General features: G+C 41.2%; 1 long non-coding RNA gene across 7 annotated transcripts in view; it reads left to right on the plus strand.

The window, feature by feature from the left end:
* Positions 1–20,357, plus strand: part of LOC135161239 (uncharacterized) — a 123,651-nt gene that overhangs the window by 14,097 nt on the left and 89,197 nt on the right. The gene's annotated exons all lie outside the window — the stretch shown is intronic.

The raw sequence follows: 20,357 nt of genomic DNA on the forward strand, positions 1-20,357 counted from the left end.
CTGATCTACAGATGACATTGAAATTTTGATAAAAGGTGAAAGTCCTGGGAAATTTCATGAAATTGTGAACAGGAAGTGACTTTTCCAAGGAATTTATAAATTAGATAGAATCTCTTGAACTATCTTTTTGGATTTATCAAAATAATTAAAGGAAAGATAATTCAATGCGCCCTGAGGTGCCTTCTCTTAAATTGTTTTCCGAATTCGGTGATAGGTTTCTTTGAGAAATTAATTATAAGAATTCGCATGAAATTTATACTTATCTGCCTTGAAACCACCTTCCAAGGTCTTGACTTATTCGCAAGGGTAAGAGAATAAACCTCTGGACCCCTCGAGTATAATGATTCCCGCTCAATTTCTCAATTTCTTCGAATGTATATCTCTTCGAAAATATGAGAAATGTCGAGTTGATAGTCGAGGTCAACGTTGCACCCGTGACTGCTCATTTTCTTCAAGGCCGAGGCTCTTGTCTTGTATATATATATTTATACATATATATATATATACCATTCGCCATCGCCAAAGGGTCCCGAGGGCCTCGCGGATAATGACAAGCCACCGCAAAGTAATTTTACCGGAAAGAGCTTCGAAGCTTCTTTCCCTTGGTCATTATAGAATCTTCGTAGGTAAAATGAGAATATCTCTCAGTTCGCTTTGTCGAGGTTTTTTTATCCAACTATGATGTGTACGTGCCCCATTGTCTCCCCCACAGAGAGGAGTGACAGTCATTTCCCACGGATTGAATTGTTAATGCCGTTTTCATGTATAATTGAATGAAAAATTTTCTATACTCCAATGCAATTTTCCATGGAATTAATTTCCCAAATTGGAGCAATAATTGATGATCAATCGTTTGTTGTAAAAAATCAAAATTTTATTTCTCTATGAAATTTGACTCGATAATCTTTAAATCTCTCATAAAGTATATTAGTTTTGAATACATTATACATTTTTAAATGAAGAATCATTATGGGGCACGTGGTCACGGCTATTTGAATTTTTGATAAATATTTAATTAACTATCCATTTGATATATTTTTTATTGTGGCATTACCCAATCAAATTAAAGTTTTCCATTTCTGTTGAGTCAGTAAAATGATGGGTTTTAAATTCAAAGCTAAATAGAATTTTAATTCGCCAGAATATTTAGATTGAAGAGATTGAGTTGATTTTGACAGCGAGAAAAAAAAACGAGGGATGACTTGGAGTGTCCTTGTATCGCCTCATTAAATTGCACGCTTGCAGCTCACCGATCGCAAATTAATTCAATATGAACCCAACGACTTCCAATTAACGTATATGAAGCGTGAGGATAGAGATCGACTTCCCCTCGGTGAGGAGGTTCTGTATTATGTAGCAGCTAGGGAGGTAGGAAAAGAGGAAGCATCAGTCACAACCCATGGGGAAGGCATTATCGGATCCCAACTTCCAGTGCATACACTGTTTGTGTGTGTGTGTGTGTATGTGCAGCCACTTGAATTATTTTCAAGTCTCTTAAATGCACTGTAATGCGCATCTGATGATACGCAATGACGTTTAATCACGATTATCAGTGAAAACAAAAGAATGAAAATTACAGTTAAGGTAGAAAATGGTGAATTAAAAAGCATGTAAAATGAGACAAGTGGGAAATTGCTGTTGTATCGCATATGGTATAGTTATTTTGTTAATCAATTAGCGATAGCCCTCTGAATGGTTATTTGCACATCATTTCCTCTAATCATTATTTCACTTTATTCAATAAACTATGATTAAGTAATTAATGAATCAGTTGATTGCTATTAATATCATAGAGAAAACAACAAAACTCTGATTTTCACAAATTGTCATTTTATTCAGGTTTATATCATTCGAAAAATGGAAAAATTAAATTAAAAAATCATGAGCCGAGTTCAGTATGCTCCGCGTAACGTGCAATTTCCGTTTGAAATAATTCGTTCTGTCTTATATGTGACGCATTCTAGTTACGACTGGAGCGAGGAAAAAATACAATGAACGGACGCGACGATTGAGCTGTCATGGTGTTTTTTTTATCTTCACGAAAATGAGGTTTTTTCCCTCTTGGGTGTACCTAATCCCCACTCTAGTCAATTTAGTGAGTAGAGAGTGACTGGGTTGACCAATCGACGGTTTGTTCACACTTTCCAGCCAAACTCGAATAATTGTGTGAACCAAACCGTTGGAACTGAAATTATCTTACTTGGGAAATCTCGGAACAATAACAAATTTTTTTCTAGAAACTTAGAATTGCAATGATCGAATGGCTTGGTTAATGAGTTCGTCAAGAGTCTAGTGTTAAACAGGTTTTAGAATGAGGCAAATGGCCTTGGGTACCGCTACCACCCAGTAAAGCTCTACTATAAAGGAATACTTGGTTATATTTTTTGTCTCATTTAGTATCCTACCGGCAGTCCAATTTTCCGTCGGACCTCGAGTTGTCATTTACCCCCGAAAAATACCGTACAAAATCTAACCGAGAGCGAAACCAATATCGCAATGTTCACCGCAGAAAGTTTAACCGGTAATGCCATACAATATCTACTCCAGCTTCCATTACTCCGGTCCTCTCCTCCCTCCCTCTCTCTCTCTCTCTATCACCTCCTGGTCTCTCTTTATGCCAATGCTCAGTTGCACCCCCTCCTCATCTGTATCCATGGAAAGGGGAGGAGGGAGGGTGGTATTGCTCCCACCAGGTCTACGTCCACCTCCACATCTCGGGTGGACCGACTCGTAGTGTCGGCCCTTGCAGTTGTACAAAGTGAGAGAGATTCATCGTAAATGAAGCTCGACCCGAGGAAGATGCAGTAGAGCCACCAGAGGGAAAATATCTGCCCACCGTCGTCTGTTTCGCCTTTTTCCTTTTTTCCAATTATCGATAAGACGGAGACGGCGCAATAGGGTATAGTCCGCGACCTCCTGTTCATTTTTTCCTTTTCTCTTGCTTTCTTATTCTCTTGGTCTTCCCTTCCCCCGGGCCGCGCCATCGTTTCTGTATAGAACCGAGGATTCTACGTGGCCGCGATAAAATTGCCTCTTCGCGTCTCCACTGTTCTCGATACCCTCTTTATTCTCCTCAGGGTCTCTCTCATACTCTTCTTTTTCCTCTTCTCACTGCAAATCAAGCACCGGCAATGGTAGGGCGAGTGCCGACTTTGTTGAGTGCAAGAGAGGGAGAGGGAGAGATTGCTTTCCTCTCTGCAACCGAGGTGGAGGAGGCTGCAAAAGCGATTTAACACGATTGGCCGGTGGGAATAAACTGGCGAGACGCGGCATTGGTTCCATTGGTTCCATTGGCTCACCACTCCACCCGTCGTCCTCTTCCCTCTCTTCCTTTTTTCTCTCCCTCGGTGTCATTCTCCCTCTTCGTTATTTTTCTCCCACTTGGTGCTACACAAACCACAACTGGCATCGCAGATCGGTCATCATAGCCATTGAAATAATTGCCTCGCGATATATCAAGCGTACATCCAAAGCGATTCCCTCGGCATCGACAATTATGCTTCAGCATCTCCTCCCTAGACTATTTTAGTAGAATCCGAAGAATTTTCATTCGGTGCTTTATATACGAACGTGTAAAACTAGTGGATGCTGAATGCTGGAGAAATTGAGGGAAAAGAGGAGAGGAGGTGTGGTGAGTGGCACGAATGGAGATGAAAATTTCCCAGGCGCTACGTTCGTGCCTTTCGTTGTCTTTATGGTATTATGAAAAGGTTGGAATGCATTTATTAGTTTATGCAAGTGGTTGGTCTATATTCAAGAGTGGTGAATATGTCACTGAACTCCTCGCATATTCCATTATGCTGGATGTTCATTGATGTTAATTAAAAACTCATCAAAGCCAATGACATCATTTCCTTTTTCTAAATTTTCTGAATTACGCGCGCGCATCTCGTACGCATGACGGCACAAGTAAAATCTCTCTTTCCATCACAACATATTTGAATTGGGGACCTGGTCATTGTGAGGACCTGGTAATTTTGGCAAAAAAATTTCCCTAAATTTCATATTACGAAACAGCGTGTAGCTCATTGTTGTCGAAGCGAAGTAGCGAGTGATGACGTTTCCATTGCTGGAGGGTTAATACTGGATGAATTGGAATTGAATATTATGCCGGCCTGAACAAACAAGCCCCATAACCGTGTTCACTGCGTAGAAAGAGAAAGGGAGTTTAACTCCAGGTAGAGGAGAGAAGTGTTACGTTGGATAGGGGAGGGGTTATAAGGTGCACATTTTGGAGTGGCATACAACATGTGCTCACTGGTTCTCTGGCCACTTTGCCGCGAAATTGTAATTATAACATCGGTAAGTAAATTATAATACAATGCTTGGTACGGTATGTTTGGTATTCACAAGATAAACACCGTTTTGGACTGGCCAGGCATGTGCAGCGAAGGAATGGGTCCCGTTGGGTTGGAGTAGTTGAGAGAGAAACTCAGAGTATTCATTGGTAGGTTTGTGAAGTTGCTGGACCTATGCTACCATAATCTAACCTCTTACAATAATTCATCACGAGTGGAAAATTGTGGAGACTTATTAAAAAAATTTAATTAATCGCCAAGAGGAATGGAATATTAAAGTTTCGGTTATTGAAATAATTCCATTATTTCGGAATAATTAATTTGATAAATACAGGAGAAATTCCAGAGACAAATAAATCAAGAGTTTTCGTGGAAAAGTTGATAAATTTCAAAAGTTTATCAGGATAAAAAAATTTCAAAGCATGAATTGAGTAATCTAAAGTAATTCCAGTGTCATAACTCGATATCTCCACGTCAAAATAGAGTATTGATGAGATCGAGGAGCGATTAGTATCAAAGAAAGGGCAGGTTTCTCTCTGCATCTGGCGCACCTGACCACCGGCCCTTCCTTCCTCCTTTAAAACCCTTCTCCCTCACTCCTCACTCTAATCCTCAAACCAATTCATCCGCACAATACAGGAATATGAAGCCCATCCATACATGTGTATGTATATCGGCCGTGAACAGGTCTCGTAACGTCCGCTCCTTAATGACCATTATTGAAATTTTACTGCCTCTTAATTGGAAATTAATGGCGGGTTACCAGGCATCACTCGTTAGTAACTTAGCACGATGGACTCGAAGAAGGTCCCACAGCCCGCAAACTTAGCGGAGTAAGTGTCCCGGTATTCTTGTTCAAGAGAATGACCACCATGCCTCGCTGGCATCGATGTATTTTTACGAGGCTTAATTAATTCCCCGATGACACGAAGAAAAAAATCCGTTGAAAAGTCCACTAAAACCGCTCCTCACCTTCGCCATGATTTAGCTCCCCCTTAATACCCAGTGGAAGGAAAAAAAAGACTATAAATTTTCCATTAACGGGATTTTATAGATAATCATAAACTTGACATTCTCCGCTTGCTCTTCATTCCCCTCCCAAGCATTCAATTGACGAAGAAAGGAGTAATGTCTTTAAAAAAGCCCTCCAAGTAAATGCCGCAATAAAGGAAGACACCCAAAGTGAGTTGGCTTGTCCACTTATGCGAGGCCCATCGCTTCAGTGACTCTCCGAACGGAATTTCACCAACATCTGCGTTAACTCCGTATTCTTTTTTCCCTTCATTTCCTTCCACGTTTACCTTTTCTCTCCTCCTCCCCAATCCAACAAACGTGAATCGTACATGCGAGGGTAGGGTACATGGGCCACAGGCGTCAAGGGTGAACGATCACAGCGACAGAAGGAGTGACGAGTGTCCGGTCGAGCTCTACGTGATGTCCTGAAGTAAAAGACTACACCAGAGAAAATAAAACAACCCATTATAAATGAGACACTGAACCACTGGGAATAAGTTCACCCTCCTGAGTCACCACCGGAAGTGTCATCAGAAAACAGAATACTTTACGATTATTGAATATTATTGAATATCAGATGATAAAACATGGTAATCAATTACCCATTCGATCGATCCCATTCAGCCATTCCCCCCTCCCCCCCCCCCCCAACATCTGCCACAACCCTCGATAGACCCAATCCCCAGTGCACTGGCACAGGTGGGCTACCTGTTCAATACCATCAATACCCTTCACCTACCAGTCATTAAGCCCTCAAGGCATCCGGAAACGCAGCGGCAACAACTCTGGAAAAAAAATAAGAAGAAAGAATCCTTCGATAATTAATACCTTGAAATCCCTTTCAACCCACCTATGTAATCCGCCCAATTAGTTCCAGGCTATATACTTTTCACGTTGATATCCCTCAGTGGTGATAATTTAATTACCATTACCATTGCTAAAAATGAATTTGAAATTCCAGTAAAACAAATATTAGTATCGATATTACCTAGCCCACGAAACCGGGACAAGAGAGGGGACCCGAAATTGGGAAGAATTAGAAGAGACGCTAATTTAATTAAAATAATTCTATCTATCCAACTAATGGGAGTAGGTCGATGAAATACCATTTTTGGGATTTATTCCCCAACCCTTCCCATGAAACTGTACATTGTAGTAGTAACTTAAATGCAAGGTAAGCCCTGGCGAGAACTGTAGTTACTCGATTACTTTTGGCGCATTGCGATCGTGGTGTAGAGAAGGACATAGCGGGGATGAAAAAATGAATATGATAACGTGATGAGTAACAATCTGCCCCGATTTTTTCACATCCAGAGTGTGAAAACGGTTATAAAGTGAGCCTTCTGCTCACTGTCCTAAGGACACAAGGATCTCAGTCATCCGTACAACTGTTTTCAGTGCGCCCTTTTGCTTCGACCCAAGGGAGCAAGTAAAAGTAAAGCCCATTGTTTCCTCGCACGCGGCCTCATTCCCCGTTAGTTGGAAGAATGTGTTGTTAGTAATACACTCGCATCAGCCAAAATACAACTCTCCACCCTCGAATGTTTGGAAGTGAGTCGACGCATCGAAGAATGGAGGGAGAATAAGGAAAGGGTGAAGTAAGCTCGGCTACGGCCACATAAACATAAATTATCATCTGGTAATTACGAGATACAGCGTATAGCACCCCCAGGTCGGAAAATTCTCCTGGTAGCATCCTCGGTTAGGACACCCCTTTTCTTCCAGTCCAACGGCAGTCATTTTCAAGAGTGTGAGAGGCTCAACCGAAGGGCTGGCTGGTACATGTACACGGGCCCCACAAGGTCTCCAAGACACCAACGCCAAAGACTTATAATTGTTATATACATTCCATTAGGCTAATTGCTGAATTAAGACTTTTGGTAAAAGTACGAGTCGGAGAGGCTTCTTCATATTTGGCTAATTATTACCACAGTTTATTATGACTTATGGCCGTTGATATTGGTGGTTTTCTTCGCGGCCTTTGTCTCATTCTTCTCTCTCTCTCTCTCTCTTGTTGGAAATTTCTTTTTACACTTGGTGCACCACATTGGTGGGTTTCTGCCTTCGGTCAACGGTGATTGTGCTCCCCCGTGGGAGGGCCTACCCCGCAAAACATAATATAGTGCCCAAGATAAATTTATATCCCTTCTGCGCTTGTATTTCATGCGTGAGCATATGGTATTGTGAGTAAACTGTGTACCTTCGAAACTCATGAGTGTATCAAGTTGGCTGGATTTTCTTATGTAGAGTTTTTATGGACGATTGGTGGGGGGGAGGGGGGGGTGGGTGATGGTGGTAGATGGAGTTGTGTAGATGTGTCCAACGGTGCGTTTGTGCGTGTGAGTAATTAACGAGAGCGACTGTCACATCCGGCGACCCACGCGAACAGGGTGCGGCGTAGCACTGGCTATGGTGGATGTTGATGGTGATGGTGGGGAGTCCCTAAGCCCTCCCTGCTGGGCAGCCCCTGGACACGTCACTCCGTCTGGGATCAGAGGTTTTTTGTTGTCTTCGGAGGACCAATTGATCTTTAATCAAGCCAAGTTTTTGCCGCCGTTTTTCTCTCTCGTTTTGTCTCATTTCTTGGGTTGCATTTTTTTTATTTGAAGAATGAGACGGGAAGGAGTTGATGATGCTTCTGTCCTCTGGTGCTTCTGTAGCGATGGTATTACTCATCTTATTGAAAAGTTAAAAAATGGGAAGGGGGAACATTGTCGACTATTCGTCCGACGTCTTGGCTAATAAATAATTGAAACTTTTAGCTCGGCGGAGAGGCTGAGCCAACTGTCTCCAAGTTCTCTGTCTTTTTCGGTTAAATAATCGCACTTTATGAATTAAAGCTTGTGCTTTATGTTAAAAGATTCGCCCGGCATCTGTTTCTAATTACCCGGTAATGGGTATAGCTATGGTATACTCAGACATTCGCTATGTTGAGATCCTCCTTCTTTGGCCGTGGTGCATAAGGTTTTTATCAAGTTTATCTCTTGGGGATGATTGAATATTAATAAAGAAATCCGTGAGGGAATCAATCAAATCCTGAACGACATGCTACCCTGAACTGCAATGCTCCTATTGAATTGTTTATTTCACATTAAATATAATTTTTTTTCTGAAATTGTTTAATACACTGGAGCCAGGTGGTACATCAACCCTTCGCGTATAAATAAGAATGAGTTGATACACAGCACCTACACTAATAAAGGGCTGCCAGCCATTATCTCAAAACTCACCCCTTTTTCCATCCATAAATCACGGATTTCTTTTAACGAGCATTAATTGTTTTTGCGATAGTGAGAATTGCCGTTTACACTGGGTGGTTAAAACTTAAACGATCCCTTACTAAGCTCAATATTCTCTCATTCGTGAATTAATGATCTTGCTTGCCAACAATATTACCGATGTTATCCTCCAATTATCACCATCCCGATGAAATTACGCAGCTGAAGAATCAAATACGGAAAATTGAATGTTTCAGCACTTTCAACTGTTCCCTTGAGTCATTACCAAGATATTAGTTGCCACATTAAAAGAGTCTTGAATTTTGTCAGCGCGATTTCAGGGAATAGTTAAGAGGCGAATTGAACTTGGCAACTTTGGGATTAATCGATGTACATATCATACGGAAATTAGAATTCAATTGATGAAAAATTCAGTCCGTTATTTGGGAGTTAGTGTCATAAATAAAATAATTTCAATTCCATAATTTGGATGGGTTTGGATTCCATGAATATTTTAAGGAAATCTTGAGTAGTAAACGGGCATTAGCCCTAAAAAAAGATAATTCCATGAAAATAAAGAGCATTCCATCCAAATGGAAGAATCCAAACCCATAAACAATCACGGAAGCGTAAGTTGTTTGGGCTTGGACGTAAAATTGCTTTAATGCCCGAGTTGCAATGTATCAGCCGTCTGGTACATTAGACTACGAACCTTGCGCCTCCCTCCAGGGGGAAAGGGGATAGACGGTAGAAGGGTTCTGAGAGTACAACTCTTTGGCCCATAGATCAATGGTTGGCAATTATTGTAAGTTCATTAGAGTCTGGTGCCTTCTCCCCCCTCTCACACACATACAGTATCATACCATCATACCAGCCAACACCTCTTGCCTTAAGACGCTCAGCCTCGGTATTAAACATCCAGTCTATTCTCCTTGCTGTAACGTTTTCACCTCTTCCAACTTCTCCACACACTTCCTCGTCCAACCAAACGGCCAAAACCCTCCCTCACTAGATGAAATTGCGACATTCCGGGTGCATGGGGGTAAATGCCGAAACTATTTGACTCTGTAATTTGTGATTGTAGTTTATAGCGCGAATGGACCAGTATTTAACTCGCTACCGTATCTGTTTTGGTGGCTTATAATCTGGAAAACCCTCCGACTTTGTTAATTTGTTTCCCCATTAAAATTACCTCAGTTTAAAGCAATTCAAAAATATTTTTTTTTATTACGAACAAAAATAATAAATAACTGATTGTGAATTTTCACCAATTAGTGGAAATACTTAGTTGACAATTAATTTGATGGTTGGTTATAAAAAAAACACCGATAAAATCAATTATTCAGATGTAATTCACTCTGAAAAAATGGCCTTTAATGTGAAAAAATGGTCGGGAAATTTAAGGGTTTGCAAAAGGCACCACCTTGGATTATTACTGAAACATAAAGAATAACTGAGAAAAAGAGCATGGAGTAGGGTATGTCGTTGAACACCCAAGGAATATTCTCTGGGTGAAGGAGGATTCAGAGGGCGCTCAGAGAGGTCTTTCTTAAGTGCTGTATATAAAAAAAGAGGAGAATGGAAATGTTTCAATCAACGAAATGGTTACATATTCACACGCTTATGGGGTTCTGCCGACGTCTCGTAAATAATACGAATTTTATTGGCGTCGCATTTTCAGATGAGTCAGGTGCACGAGGAGAAATGTTTATAATAATTTATTCACGAGTATTTAGATCTACATCACATAGAGCTCAATAAATAGTTAGTGCAGGGCCCCATTCACGAGACAAGACACATTTGGGTATTAAAACTGTAATGAAATTCGATCTGTGAATGCTCCTCTCAATTACCCAATCAGCGAAATCGATGAAAGTCGTCAAAGCGAGCAAAGCGAGTGCGAAAGACCCCGAAACTTCCACCAGCACCAGAAAAGACCCGAAGAGCTAGTAGTGGCACACCCGGGGAGGAGGAGGTTAGGAACCGTCGCGCAAACTGGTAGTTAAAAGTTACAAGACGATTCGTTGAGTAATCCCAGACCGTTTCCAGACGGTTGCAAATTGCAATCGTGAACGCTGTGATAATTGTCGTGCAGTACCCGTAATGACAATTTTCATCGTGCCGTCACACGACGGGCGTTTGCCCCCGGGGGGAGCGGTAATTGCCTTATTGCATCCAGTGAAAAGTGAGACAGCCTGTCATCGGTGGCTGCCAGTCAATGACTAGTCGTTCAAAATCTCTCATCAGATCGGGTAAATCCGTTGGATTACATCTTGAGACGCCGTTTCATTTGTCCCTGGATATACTTTTCCGGGCTTGGGTATCAACTTTCCCCATTTTTGCCTTCCTCCGAGCAATAAATAATGTATAATTCTTAAAACAGTCGACCATACATCATCGTGTCATTTTCCTCGAGATGGAAAGGGGAGAGGGGGGGGGGGTGGAGAGGAATGAAGAAGAGGAGTGTTGTAACGCTGGTGAGGATACGGAACGGAAAATTTATCGATGCTAATTTCCCAACGTGGAAAGAGAAAGAAAAAAAAAATAAAACTCGCTGCGTCCCAACGTCGTCACGAAAAAGAATTGTATTCCACTGGCGTCTTCTTATCCTCCAGTTTCACACACGTTCCTCTTCTCCTCATGTTTATGCCTGTAACAAGCGAATATCTCCGCATATTCAGAGATACACAGCCATCAACGCTTGCTTTCCGCTCGCTGTGGCACTCGGTGTAAAGCTCCTTTTTTCCTAATCGGGCTTTTCTTTTTCGAGCCGTTTTAAATGGACAAGGCTATTCAACCTCACCATTCACTCGCTTCCTCTGGTCTCCTCTCAAAATTACTGGCTCGCTTGTCAGCAAACGCGTGTTCATCTAATTCACGCCTGGTAACATGTCGCAAACGGAATACCGGAAGAACTGAGGATGGGATTAAGCTTTTTTAACGGTGGAAAAGCTTTTTGAGGTGGAAATTGTTCTTCCGTTGATACAAGCCGGTTGTCTTATACATGTAATCGTATCCGGGATAAAGAGCATTGCATTTTTTTTTAATTATGAAAATAATTATCATTGGCTTTAAAAAATGTCAAAGGTTCCAATATATTTGTTCCTAAAAGTAATACTGAAATTCCCTAGATATTGTCATCCAACTTTTTTCCTAAGACTACGGATAATTTTTCTCAAAAATAAGTTTTTAAGATCCTTGGCGATTTACCATTGATTATATCTCACATTTTTCATTTTTTATTCGTAAATGCCAGTCCCAGGTAATTATTCCAAGTATTTTAACAACACTTACCTTACACAACATTGTGGGCACGTGGAAGAGTGTCAATTGCAGGTTCTCTCATGTTTTTAAAATCTCTCCATCAATCTTTCCTTGCATCTTCCCCCCTACTGGGTCCCCTGCAACCACAGTTCTGTATATAGTCTAATCTCTTGGTGAACCATTTTCGCATTTTATTATTGCCAGAATAGTTCTCCATTACTGCCATTAACGTGAACGTTTTAGCCTCTATACTCCCTATCATCGCAGAAGAGCTAACGTAATTAAATACGAAATTGTACACGTTTATCCGTAATTGCTCTGAATTTAGCAATATTTCATTTGCATTTAAGTCACTGTGAGGGGAGAGAGGAAGGGAGGGAAAGGGGTCGGATGATGAGTGCTCCCGTTCTGCGTCCGAACGTTTCAATTGAGGAGAAAAAGAGAGGAAGAGGGAAAATACGCGTTTGCAATCCACAAAGATGATTTTGCCTCACTCTTCATAATATTACATCATATTTCTAACCTCTTTTGCATTAATATTTTCACCGCAGTTGAATTTGAAATGCTCTTTTTTTTGTGTAATAATAACGAGATGGCGAAAAAAATTATTTCACATAATTTGTTGTCCCACTAATTTTAGGTTGAATGTATTCGTAACAATATTTCATTGTATTTTTATTGCAAACCCCATTTAAGGAGTTTTTCATTGAGTTTAACTGGTTATTACATGAGCCAGTTATTCCACGAATATCGAAGGAGTTCTGTGCCATGAAACTTTCTTGGAATAATGTCTTGAAATCTGGCATTAATAGAGTCAACGGTAAACGATCATTAAGTAGGTTGTCTGTGTGTAATTTCGGGATTCTTATCAAATCCATCCACAAATAAAGGAATTGAAAAATAAATTAGTGAAGAAATCGTGGAACGGATTAACGAGGAATGACTCATATTTCCTTCTTTTTCTTTTAGTAAAATTAATTTCAGATTGTATTTTATTACAATGGAAGTTTTATCCATTAATAACTTTCAGACGGTTGAAAATGTGGTTGAGTTGATACTTTTGAAAAATTATTTTTCATTGCAAAATGATTAGCCCAATTTTAAATAGAGAAAACAAATTTGTAGCGTTCGGTATTGGCTTGCTAATGAATAGTTGCAAAAGCTATTTAATTAGTGAGCAATGGCAAATGAAAAGAACATTTTCAAAATTGAGAGAGTGGCGAGATGAAGGGAATTCCTCCCAAATAAACGCTGACGTTAAATGCCTCATCAAATATGTTGATTCTCCCGAAGGATCTCAGCCCCTCTCTACCCCCCATCGACTCATCGAAGTCGGCCGCGTCATCCTGCCTTCACCTACTGCTGTTACCCAGTGAAAACCTATTAGGAGCGCGAGTCGATAAACAAAGGAACGTTTTCGTCTATGTAATATTGATTAATGGGAGGTTAAGGAAGCGTGGAGGCGTTTAGTCAAAGTTCTCCAATGGTACCTCTCACTACCGAAGTAAAGAGGAGTGAGCCAGCTCGGCATCGGGCCTGTGTGTGCCGAGCGATTATCGAATTTCCTTCCCGTAACAATGAGGTCCTATTAACTCCCTCCTTCTACAGTTTACCCGATACACTGAGACCCCCCTTTATCTCCACCTCTTTTACCCCACCTTCTTGTACCTTATCCGCCTCCCCCGCTCCCTTCTTATTTGACTCGTTACCTTTTGTGTATTGTCAGAGTCTTGTCCCATTAAACGATCCATAATGCAAAATTACTCATCGCAATAAATCGCTTTTGAAATTATTTAGTCATCACTGTTGCCCAAATTTTATCACTTTTTCGATGAACTGCAAGTCAATTTTCCATATTGGTAGGGAAATAGCTTCGATAGCTTTAATCGATGATTTATCATCGTTCTTCAAAGGCAGAACTCCTTTGGCAAATAAAGAATAATTTGTCATACAGATAGAACGCCATTTTTCTTTCATGTTTTCAAGTACCTCTACCTATTCTCTTGTGACACTGGTACACACTCGACAGCTTCATACACCTCAGCAATGTATTCCAGACCCCAGTATGTCCCTCATGGGTCTTCCTTTGCCAGTTTCACATTCTTTCATTCTCTTATTACTCATCTTGCCTATCCAACTGGTATCTAACACTCATCGGACCTACCATACAGCCTCATCCCCGCCCCAAGTTTCTTTTTCCGGTAGCCAACTCTCATCGTGTTTGCCAGCGAAAAAAAAAGCTTCTTTCGTCTTCCTAGGGACCAATTAGTTGCATTTTTCTTCGAGCATTTCTTCATTCCTCATGCCGTTTGTGAGGGGGTGTTTTCCAGATTTTTTTTACTACTTCATTTCAAGATTTTTTGCCTTCTGAAAATAAGTAGCACTGTGAGATATTTTTTGAAATTTCAGTTACAATAACATCCGAATTTTTCAATGGCGCTACTTCCGATAAAAGTAACAAAGTCAATAACAGAGAGTCCAGGGATTTTAACTATTGATTGATTAACTACGATACTTCCTTTGCAAAACATATCCTCATTAAACTGGCATAGAAACCTAAGAATACCTCACACAGACGAATGACTCTTCGACTATTGAAGAAGCTCATTAGTACTGTTTGTTATTGTGTTCCCTGCACTCGTTCATTCCAAGAGAAAGAAACCAAAGTACAGAGGAAAAAAAAACTCGAAATGCAATAGGAGTGAGCCCCGGAGGTGTCACACTGATTCCTCTGATTCCAACACCTCCAGGTGAAGTATCCCAGCCACCAGCCAGCGTCTTCTCCTTACCCACTTGTCCCCATTTTTGGTTTCCTTTTAAGCATGTACCCTGCAACACAATACGTGAAGGCTTGTTAACACCAAGAGCACTCGAGAATGATGCACGAACGTTGGAGTTGACATTAGCAAGGTGAAACATAATCACAAACGTGAATCCGAGACAATTCAAGCTGCAACCACACACCTAATCACCATATTTTTAGCTTTCAATTTTGCCTCATTTTTATTCTACTCTAGTGGAAAAAAAATTTTTTTTTTTTCATTCGAAGATAAAGAAAAAGTGGAACAACTCATCATGGAGGTAGGCAATTATGACTGCAGTTTTTCCATGAACGTTCAGTGTATTCATAGCTCCTAGTGCTCGAGGCATCTGCTGGGGGAAGAAGGGCATGTGCTCTTGCAGTTATCTTGAGATTTACTCCTCATTAGTATATAAAAAAGAAATTGGTGGAAGTTAGACTAAGCAAGGCCCAAGGATTCTTGGTCCATGCTAGATGCAGATGAACGCAGACGAGAAATTCTTATATTTTTTACTCTCAGAACAAATAGAAGAAAACAATCGCTCTGTGTTTTTAGGAAACTTGTAACCAACAATTTTCCTTTTTATCTGTTTAAATAAATAGAGTAAATGGAGATCAAAATAAAATTATTATCAATTATTATGAATCAAAAACATAGAAGAGCAATTATTTAGGATTATTTTGACTAGTAACTCGTGATATTAAAAATCCAAAAATGTTCATGAAAAGTCTATACTTTTCTGAGGAAAGTAGAGCAGAGTGGGTCCGTCTATTTCTTGGTATTTCACTAATTCTGAAAGAATGGGTAATCGTCCCCTGGTCACTACGAAAAAAAAAACAAAAAAAAACAAGAGTCTCTTGACCCACCTTTGCCTCGAAGCGCTGTCTTTTCCTACATTTCACCTCCGCTAGTTATTCCTCGTTTTTGTTTAGCGCCGGTTCCGCTCGGTGAGTGCCCTCCCCGTCCCTCACCATTTCCGTCATCAGCACCGCCTTAATTTTTAGGAAGTCATTTCTGAATAATGAAAACCCACCGAAGTGAATCGTTGGCATTCCCAAGACCCACACTTTCAAGTAATCTCCGAAACTCCCGAATGTCGTACACAACAATACAATACTATAACGTCTGAAAGTTGAGCAAGTGTCGAAGGGCGACGATCCAATGAGAATTCGTCTCGTCTGTCAACGGCAGACAGTTAAAATATACATTCATCCACTTTATTCATGTAAATGTGACATTTTGTACGTGTGTGACACATCGAGGAGACTAGAATGGAGTCGTACCGTCGGAAAGAAGAAGACCAAGTGCAAGAGGGACTGAAGAGATAGAAGTATCGCTGGAGAGGGGATGAGGCACGTCGAGGAATATGAAACAATCGCTTCATTGGAAAGTCAAGAATCACTCGAGCCCAACGTCGGGCGTTTGACTTGCCATTAGGAGCGTCAGTTTTAATTGTGCCTGTGCGCACCTCTCATCTTCGTCATCTTCTTCATCGCTCCTGCAGTCATATCCCCTATACCATTCACTACAACATCTATATGTATACCAGCCCTCCCGTCGTTTCTATTGCACGTCTGCACAAACCCAGGAGGTCTCAGGTGAAGTGTATCGCCTGGCCCTTCTAACACACCCCTCCCCCCCCCTTTTTCCATGTACAACTATAACTCCCTTCACCCTTTCTATGTCCTCTGTGCCCTTTAGCTATGTCTCATTAGTTGCAGCGTACACTGCAGCTGATGAGTGCTTCTAGTACATATACCCATCCCTTCACGGCTTCCAGACGAGACGATGACGGCTAGTCGACGGCCTCAAAATTTGGGGTGGGAGGGTAGTTTTATGCACGCACTCTCCCTCAAGACTCGACAGTCACATCTTTATCCGATGCCACTTGTGAGCATTCAGGGGGTCGCAGATTGGATGGCCTCGGGGCTAATCATGCAACTTCACGATTATTTAAACTATGACAAGGGAGTGAAAGATTCGATTGTTCGAATTTATTTATTGAGGAGAGAGAAATGCACAAGGTAACTATGTTTCATTTCATTTTAATGACTTCCACTACAGACCTGAAAAAATAATCAATCAATGCACCCCTCGAGGCCGCATCATAAGAGAAAAAAAAAGAATTTGAAAAAAAAAATTGGTACAGTGACATTGGCAATATAGTAGTTGAAATAAACGTGTCTCGAAGCGCACCAATACTCCAGTGTACACAAACCAGGTACTGCACCAGGTCTGTAGCAGTGGTATAAGCGCGGGGTAGGTACATACGGTAGATAGTCGCTCCGGGCGGAGCTTGATTATTTTCCGCTAGCTCGTTCATTCAGGTGGAGCATAGAGAATGCGAATGGTGCGCATAGCCATCGGAGAAAGAGAGTAGACGAAAAACAGAGTGAGACTGAGTAGAATAGTAGCATTGCAATGGGGTGGCCTGGGTTGGGTGGGTAAAGTGGGTGGTGGGTTCAATTGGAAACAGCAATCACTGCTCGCCTGTATTTTGTTCACTCCTTCCTCTCTCTCTCTCCCTCAACCGGTAGCAGCGAACTCCAATAATAAGCTTTCTCCTATATTGCCTCTTCAACGTAACCCCTTTGCCTCTTTCCCTCCCCTTGTACTGCTCCTCTCTCTCCCCGCAAAGTTGGTGGCGCTGTCTGAAAATGCGTCTCCAACTCCCACCCTTTACCCTTAACCGCCACAACGGGCTTTAGTCTATTCCCTTTTCCCTTCACTGCCACCTGCTCAAGCCCCTGAATCTTTCCCATTCGCCTACCTTTACAACATTCCCATTGTTTCCCTTTCTCGTCCCCCTCTTTTATACCATACGTATTTATCCTTGATGTCTATCAATGTCACGAGATCTCTATCGACGATCCTATCACTTCTTCATCAATTCGAGCTCTAAAAACATTCTGATTTCAAATATTTGAGTCAGGGCCGTTGAAAATACATAAACATTGGGAATTGTTAGGTTACCTGAAGGGACTGGAAAGGAGGGCTTGCAGGGGAGTCATGAATGCGTCTGTATATTACAAAAAACCAAATCAACTTTTTGTGAAAATGATTTGGTCAAAATGTATGTAAGGGTTATCCACAAGGTTCATCATGAGCTTTTGAATAATGGTGACAATGAATTAACAATTAGAAATGCTAGATTAAGGATTATATGGGATTCACCTATGTGCGCGTCATGTGGGGGCGAGTGAAGTGAATAGGGGGCGTAGCCCCCCAGTTATCTATATATTATTCCTCTATATCAAAAAATCAATTGCAATAAATTTTGAGACGAAGTGAACGACGTTGCGGAAGTGGCGTTTACTGCTGGGTAGCACGAAGGGACATTAATCCAGGGGCGCACAAGGTGTCGGAGAGAGCGAGTGAGAATTTCTCGTTCATGCGATAATGAAACGTTTTCAGTTTATCGGCCCCCAGAGGTTTATATATGTATGAAGTCTAAACCTCTGGTTTTACGCTCAAAGTTCAATTCAAACTGATACAAAAGATCACGATGCCTTGTCAAGAGCCATCGAACATAATTTCTCCCTCCTTTTCATTTTCATTTTTTTTTCCTTCAATTTCATTTTACAAGTTAAATTCTCCTGAATGCGGTCGACAGGGCAATCGCACGTTCCGTGACATTTGAAGGGGAACGATTGTAAAAGTTCAGCTGGGGAGAGACTCGTGTGACGATAAAACGTTCATTTGTCTTCGATATGGGGGTTACAAATGATAGTCTGTCCCAATTGTAGGTGGCAAAAAAAAAAAAAAAAAAAATGAAAATGTCGTTGAATAAAATTTGAATGGGTATATGGGGCGCATACGGTAGATTTGCCACTGTTGAATGTCCCGAGGATGGTTCACGATTGTGGTATGTTACTGCCGAGTGCAATTACACGAGTGCCAACTCTCCTCTTCTGCCCCACCCCAAAAGCCCCAACTCTCACCACTCGTATCAGCGTTAAAACGGTACATAAATACATCGATTCAATTCCGTTTCGCCAGTACTAGGCAGTGCATACTCCTCCTCCTCCTCCCCCCCCCCCCTTATAATCCCAACCCTTTACGGGTTACTACTATTCCTGGATAGTCTGTATTTTGGCACTTGTGTATATGTGAATGTGTTTTGCGGAGATGGGCAGAGTGCTAGCCCTTCTATAAAAATTTATCGACTGGCAAATTGTTTCACGTGCGCGGCGCGGTCCGGTGCGTACTCGTCGTTCTGTGTACAAATAAACGAACACACACGTTAACTTCGCGGGTTATCGTGTCCCAATGCGCGAAATAGGTGTCCCTACGACACGGAAAAGTCACGAGGTGGAAGGTGAGGGGAGAGACTGAGCTCGTTCGCGTACACTGCGTTAATTAACAAAAAGTCATTAAACTTTGGGTGACCTGGTTGGAGTGAGAGGAATTGAGGAAAAGAAGGAATCGTTCTCGAGAGAATGTACTCTTAACGGAATTTATTAGTAATTTTTCTTTTGTTGGGTGCATTGGAACGGAAGCATTAGAATTTATTGTAATACCAAGAACAATTCTTTGCCAATCAAGAAAAGTCCAATTAACTAACTTGATGGACTTTCAGCCTCAATTGAACAATATTTTAATGTACGAAAATCGTAAGTCTTATTGGATTTTGCTCTTCACCCGATATTTTTTTTCTGCAGATCAATAATCATCAGCAATTATTCTTGAGAATTTCTCCAGTGGCATTCACCAATATGTTGATTAAATGTGGCATGAAATCACAAGTTCCACATCATAACATTTTAAGAGTGTCCTCCACCCCTCACCAAGTTGAATTGACCAGCGAGGTATCACCGGTATTCCCGTTATACGTGAACGCCCTTAAAATCACACTCCTGCATCAACAATACACACAATCGAGTTCATCTGTGTACAGAGAAATGGACCTTCCCCAGGATAGGCTTAAATTGTCCTACCCCTCGTCAAGCCAAAGCTCCTCATTCTAAACGTCTCTGTTTAATTAGCCAACATTCTCTATCACTTTTATATATTTTCATTGCCAAACTTCTCTTCCACTCGACAACCAAATTTACCATCACAAACAGCATTGTATTTAATTCCAAATCTCCCCCTATTTCTATCTGATTATAATTCAATGATGGTGATGCATCTTCCGGGGAGATGCTATAAAGAAAACTGGTCTAACCATTTGGATCACTTTAATGCCCCTAAGGTTCTTATTCTATCTACTTCCGAAAAGGATTGCACAATGCCATTAGAATATCAACGAGATGAGTGAGAGAAAATGTTGCGCTACCCAGAATTGTAAAGTGCCACGACAATAGCAAGTTATTTATTAATATTGTCCACGGTTTCCCCTCCTGTTGGCCCTTAGCATCGATCGCTCAACGAGACAAGTCCAAATGTCCCTTCAAAATACTTCATCATCGATGGAATTTTTAATCGTGAGAATCATCCAGCCCATTTCTTCATTTTCACCCCTCTCTTTATCTCGAAAATTAAAAAATCTCAAGAGCGGAAATCGCGATGGTGATATCCTTAGATGACACTTAAGATGTCTATTGGACAGCGGCCAATCTTCCCTTCTTTTTTCCTCCCACTCATCCCTCCTCAAATGTGCCAACAATCCAGAGGCGACAATGAGAAAAGTGGAAAATCCTTGGATCGTCTCTCAACCCCCTTCCTCCAATCCCATCCCCCGTCGTGATGCATTCGTATTTTGTCCTATACCCGTGGAAAATGCCAAAAATTTTCTCTCCACCAACTTGGAATCGTTTTTC

This window comes from Diachasmimorpha longicaudata, chromosome 4, assembly GCF_034640455.1.
Source record: "Diachasmimorpha longicaudata isolate KC_UGA_2023 chromosome 4, iyDiaLong2, whole genome shotgun sequence".
Lineage (NCBI taxonomy): Eukaryota > Metazoa > Arthropoda > Insecta > Hymenoptera > Braconidae > Diachasmimorpha > Diachasmimorpha longicaudata.